The sequence below is a fragment of the Nannospalax galili genome, unplaced genomic scaffold (genome assembly GCF_000622305.1).
Source record: "Nannospalax galili isolate Female #2095 unplaced genomic scaffold, S.galili_v1.0 scaffold831, whole genome shotgun sequence".
NCBI lineage: Eukaryota > Metazoa > Chordata > Mammalia > Rodentia > Spalacidae > Nannospalax > Nannospalax galili.
This window is the reverse complement of record NW_008329142.1, coordinates 906,636-913,437: the sequence shown is the minus strand read 5'-3', so window position 1 is coordinate 913,437 and position 6,802 is coordinate 906,636.

The window sequence follows — 6,802 nt, the reverse complement described above, 5'->3', positions numbered from 1 at the left end:
ATCTGACAGAGGTTTAACATTCAAAGAACCGAGAAGCCAAATGACCCAATGAAAAGATGGGCTAAAGATATAAAGAGTTCTCAAAGGAAGAAATAAAGATGGCTAAGATACATCTCAAAAGGTGTTCAGCATTGTTAGTAATTAGGGAAATGCAAATTAAAACCACCCTAAGGTATCACCTTACCCCAGTCAGACTGGCTAGGATCAAGAGAACAAATGATACCAAATACTGATGAGGATGTGGATAAAGAGGAATGCTCACTCACTGGCTAGTGGGATTGCAAATTAGTGGAACTCGCTATGGAAAACAGTGTGGAGAACGCTTACAAAACTAAAAATTAACCTACCATATGACACGGTTAAACCACTCCTTGGCATATACTTAAAAGACTCATCCTATTGTAGAGACCCTTGTACAACGATGTTTGTTGCTGCTCTTTTCACAACAGCTAAGAGATGGAAGCAACCTAGTGCCCCTCAACTGATGAGTGGTTAACAAAAATATGGTATATTTACACGATGGAGTTCTATTCAATAGTAAAGAAAGATGAAATAATGAAATTTGCATATAAATGGATGGATCTAGAAACTGTTATACTGAGTGAAGTAACATAGACTCAGAAAAATAAATGAAGTATGTTCTCCCTCATGTGGAGCTTAGCACCAAATCCTTTTCAATTCCATGTGCTTTTAATAAGATGATGCTGTACAGCAGTCTCTTCTTCATGAAGTAACTACCATCATCACGACTTCAGCTGTTTCTGATCAATAAACATCGTCACAATTTGGCTTGTCGATGGTTGTGCTCATTCATTAAAGGAGGGTCCAGCAGGGTAATTGGACCCTCATAGGAGTGTCCAGAGACTCTTCCCAGCCAATCATATGTATTTTGGCCCTAATCACACATGGTATCCTGAATTTGCAGAGGGCTGGGAAGAGAAGGCATGACCCATGCTGGGTAAAGTCTTTCCATTGTACATACAGTTGGATCATACATACACCTCAGCAACCCCTCAGTTATCTTAGTAAGTAAGCTCAGTAAATTCATTGGTTCCCCAGTAAAACTTTAATCAAACATTGGCTTGACACTAAAGCCTTAAAGGGGAATAAGCATTGCTTAGCATCCCCAGGAAAAGAATTCTCACAACAGATGGAAAATTTATTTGTTAATGCTGTTATGTCTCATAATTATTTTTTTAAAAAAAGAAAGAAAATGAGAATGTAAAAGATATTAAAAAGATATGGGAGTGGAGATATTTCCCAAAATAGAAAAAATGAGAATGCCTACGCAAATGATGAAAGTCTGTGTAGAGTTGTTATGATATATAAAGGATGAGACAAAAATAACATACACTTAATCTTAAAATTTTAAGGTCATAGTCAACCATTTTAAGGAACAAAATGTATATCTAGTCAAGGTTTATCTGAGAATATTTGGTTGTTTACCCAAGCTTTATCTATATAGCACATGGTAATTAGAAGTAGCAGACTGGTGGGACTAACCTTATTGGATGTTTAACAGCCATAGTTTGAGGTCTATACTATGTGGTCAGGGGGACTTAAAGGACAGTTTTTGTCCCTTGCCCTTCAAAGTCGACTAATTTCCAGGGGACTATGGAACATCTCTCAAAATGTCCTGTAACTGTGGTGAGCCACTTGTCCTCTTGTTCAGGGATGCCATGGAGACCCCATGAGATGGACTTGAACCAGTGTCCAGTCTACAAAGGGGTGGGTCAACTCAGAGGAAACATTCCATTCATGCTTCCAACTGAAGCCAGACATGGTCGAGCAGAACCCTTGACTTATCTTCACATAGATGGAACTGGTTAAAAAAAAAGGGGGGGGGCTCCTCCCAAGCCTATATGACCCCTGAGGAACAGTTCCTCAAACAACCTTAAGTGTAAAAATAAATTGATTTTTTCAGAGCTGAGGACCGAACCCAGGGCCTTGCACTTGCTAGGTAAATGCTCTACCACTGAGTTAAATCCCCAACCCCATGTGCAAACATCTAAGTGTTAGTAGCATTAAAAATATAGGAAAGAGCAAATTTTAAAATGAAATGGAGATCTTCTTTAAAGGGTAAAAACTCATTCAATTTTATGTCTTACAGGGTTTATACTTCAATATTGTATACCTGTATTAATTCAACTGTGAACCTAAAAATTTACAGCCACTTTTGAAAGAGATGTATCTTTGCTCTCGAATGTGTTACTGAATATGTTAAAACTGTAATGAAATGCTTCTTCTAATTATGTGGTTATTAAATAAAAAAATTTTTTAATGAATACACAAATAAACAAATACTGCTATCATAATAGAAAAAAAATTGATTTATTTGGGCCAACTGTATGGTCTTAAGCACCCTAACTAAAGTATAACCAAAGAGTAAGTCATTAGCATATTTCTTTAAGAGTTCAAGGGATTTTACTTCCAGATATTAGGCTTAAGTCCACATAAAAAGTTATTTAGACAATTATTTCTCATTGATCATTTTGTTCCTAATCAGAAAGTGCTGCTCAGATGTAAGACTTCATATCTTGGTCTCCAATACTGTAGGGCCCACCTGTAGCTAAGGAAGACAACCTGCTATTGTTCTAAAATGATGGATTAATTTGTTTTCTCCCCCATCTAACCTTTTGAGAGGGAACTGACACTAATTTTGACCACTCCAACAACTATCAAAATATCTGAAAGCAAATCCTGAATCAATCACTCTGGAGTCCAGCCTTGGGAGACAAAAGAAATATGAGGAACCCAATAGAGGGATGCTTTTGGAAGCGCTTGTCAAGAAATTTCAATGGACTCTCATATGAACATTTGAAAATTTCCCTGTTCTGAATTTTTTCTAGTTCCCTGTCTAGAACTTGTAATGCTAATTACTCTTGCCTTTACTTCTCCTTCACATCTCCTATTCATGATCCAAGGACTTTCTTCTCCCCTTAGAGACAAAAGTTATGCAACTTGGAAGTCTTTTAGGTAGACCCACTGATGGGGTACTCCAACTGCCTTACCCTACGTCCCTGTTCAGCATGGAGGAAGCCAGAGTGGTCGGGTGTGCATCCAGATTCCCTATTGGCAATTTGGGTAACCCCTTCAGAGGATGGCATGATAAGAATAGGAGGTAGGAATTGGCTAGGCAGTTAGGCTAAAAAGATCCCCCCCCCAAAAAAGTATCCAGTTTCTTGGCTAAAACTCACATTGTTCTTGGGCCTCTTAGCAACATACTCCATTCCAAAGGCCAAAAATCTCAAAGAATTTGGGAGTTTTTATCCAATTCTTAAAAGATTTTATGGTTACCTCTTCAGAGGGGAATGTTAGAGTTGTCAAAAGCCCCATGAAAAAAATAAATAAAATAAGAAGAGTACATGAAGTTATCAGAAAGAAGTGATGGGGAGATATGGGAGTAGTTAGAGGGGAGGGAGTGGGCATGGATTTGATCAAAACACCTTATATGCATGCATGAAATCCTAAATAAATTATTTTTAAATATACCCTTTTAATTCTCAGAACTATGTCTTGTTCACTTCATTGTCATAACATATCCATAAACTAATACGTTATAAGCAAAGCATACACTCATAAATATTTATAGAAAAAATGAAAATGTTAGATATTAAAAAATTATAGCAAGATGCTTTATGCAACTGTGTACTCATTAACTGAAAGAAAGGGTTTGGGTTTAATGAGCTTTATGCTTAGTATTTCAGCCTTTTAGGGATAAAATACTTTGCATTATTCAAGACTCTAAAATAAGGGGTAAAATCTAGTTATTCTATGAAAGTAATAAAACACAAATGAAAACTAAGAAAATAGTAAAGAAAATAAATTGCCACATATATGTCAAACACACACAAGAACAATCTCATTTATGTATAATGAGAAACTATGTACTAATAAACCTAATTAATGCATTAAAAATTCACTGTATTGAGCAGAGTTCCTTCTAGGAATATAAATATGATATTGTACTAGGCGCACGTTATGAGTGGGACCTTGGTATCCCAGCATCTTGCTTTAATTCCATGCTCTCTCATCTAGTATGTCAGACCTTGAGCAAATGATTCCAGGTCTAGTGCCTTTAGTTTCTTCATCTGTGAAATAGGGTCAATAGAAGAATTCATCTTTAAGAATTACGTCTGACATGTTGATCAGAGTGCAGAGCATAATTAATGTCCTCCTTACTACTACTTTCCATTACTATTTTAATTTCTAATCCCAAGAACCATCATAGTTTTATTTTTACTATAGGGTGTGTAATTACTCCATTGCTTTGTTTTATGTTATTTGGATTGGCAATCTTGGTAAAAAAAAAATGAAGGAAGGAGAGGGATCATGTGAGTAACATAATTTAAAATGTATCCTATCCTGCTTTAGACTGAAGAAAGTTTTTCCTTTCAGTAAGACATTCAGGATCCATGATTGAGTCTTGACTGGTGAATCTGATGGTCTGTTCTTCATTCATGTCTTTGGTCTCTTATAATGGGAAGATTTGTGTCAGCTAATGCTTCTGAGTATTGCTATGGCAAAGATGAAAATGCAATGGCTGTCATACTATTGTCTAAAATTTTGCTGTGGATTTGCTAATGGAGTCACTGCGTGAATTTAAAGTGGAAATGTGTTTACTAAGAAAAATGCAAGGAGAGATCAGAAATAAATTAGTAAATGTTCTCCTTTGGTCCATCATGCACGTGGAAGGGTTGCAGTTAGCTCTTTTTAGTTCTAAACTCAATTAACAAAGCCTCTGTTTTGTCTTTATCGTCTTGAATACATTTGCCTCAGTCCTTACTTTGAAGCATGAAATGAGGATCAAATCATCCTCCCAATTATTACAAAGAGTTGTGAAAATGACCCCCTAAGTCCACCAAGGACTTTAAATCTTACACTGTGATTTGTAACCTGATACACTAAGGGAAAAAAGCCTCCCAGGCTTTGATTTATTACCACCATGCTCACCACTGCATCACTGCCCACCAACATCAAAATCCCAGTGCCATAGAATACTACACTGAAGTCACAGAAAGGCAGAAACCGAGGCCCTGGCAGTCTATCCTAAAGAACAAAATTGAACAGGAAGTGGAAAAATAGCACCTCATAAATTCTGGTCAACTACAGTTAACAGTTGCCTGCAGTTTGCACCACCCTACTGCTCACTTCCTATGATGAAGGTGCCCCTGTGACAATGGTGTGGCCACCAAACTCCTCATGAACTAAAATCTCACCGAACGTAGTTTTTCCTTCTTTTGGAGAATTTGAGGGACCACTCCATGCTCATAAAACTGTCTCCAAGAAACAAATCTAAATGTTGATTCACAGTATTAGCATCTCTAGAAGAATAATCACAGCTTTTGCTTAGAGTCCAGAAGCTGATCTGGATAACCAAAAGGAGGATGTTATGGTTTGAATGAGATCTCCCTCAAAGGCTCAAATATTGCTGGAGGAAGCACATCAGTGGGGCCAGGCTTTGAGAGTTTATAGCCACCTCCCATTTCCAGTTTGTTCTCTCTGCTTCCAGAATATGCTGGAAGATCTAAGCACTCAGGTTTCTGTTCCAGCTGCCTCCTGCCATGCCTCCCTGCTCTCTTGGACTTTTATGCCTCTGGAACTGTAAGCCCAATAAACTCTTCCTCTGTAAGTTGCCTTGGTTGTTGTGTTTTATTACAGCAATATAAAAAGTAGCTGATACATAGTGAACATAAAATGTGTTATTCAATTATAACACATGTGAGAGGAAAAACTCACTAAAAATACTGGAATCTATATAATTTTTAAGAAGACTATTCATTGTTCAAAATGATTATTTATTGTATGATTATTTATTGTTTAGGATGCTTATATTCATAAATATAGACAGCAACTTGATAGGGTTAAAAAACTTATGTATGTTTATACATATTCAAATAGGTTGAAATGTTATATTCATTATAAACTATTAGAAAGTAAACTTAGTGGAAGGAATATTATTGGCATATATTCATGTATTCTAATTAGCTTTTTACAAGAACATGTGTCTAATACCATATCCAGAAAAAGAAAGTGTTTTTATTTATTATTTTCGATTTTATGTGTATGAGTGTATTGCTTGCATGTATGTGAGTGCACCAATGTCATGCAATTCCGCGGAGGGTCAGAAGAGGGTTTCGGATTCCTCTGGAACTGGAGTTAAGGATGGTTCATAGCCACCATGTGGGTGCTGGGAATCGAACCCGGGTTCTCTGCAAAAGCAGTCAGTGCTTGTAACCACTGAGCCATCTCTCCAGCCCCTCCCTGCTGTGTTTTAAACTAATATTTTATGTTCAAAATTTTGAAATTGCTAATATCTTCCCTAGACTCTTCTTTGTAAGAGAGGCAAGAAAATGTTCTTTGTAAATGTTCTGGGAAGCTGGTTATATAAAATAATTCTTCTCTAAGAGAGATACATTCTCAGCTCCAATTTATTTTACACTGAAATGCATAAATGTCTCAGCCCAAATATTTTTACAAGCATTGCCTCTTTTGCAACTATTTACAGTACCTTCCTTCAGAAAATATTTTTTACAAGACAACACTTGTCAAATAAATTATCTCTATTTATAATTTCCCAGCAAGTTGACCAAATTTAGATGAAAAAAAATGTAATTTTTCTAGCTTTTTTCTAATGATGTGTAAAATTTAAAATTATCCAACTGAAGATAGATCTATCTATAAATTTTTCACACAAGTCATTTGTTCCAAAGTCATTACATAATTCCAAAACTAAATTGCCTACACTCTCTGTGATCCTGTTCTGCAGTGTTCAGCACCATCTTGCCTGTAGTGAGAGACT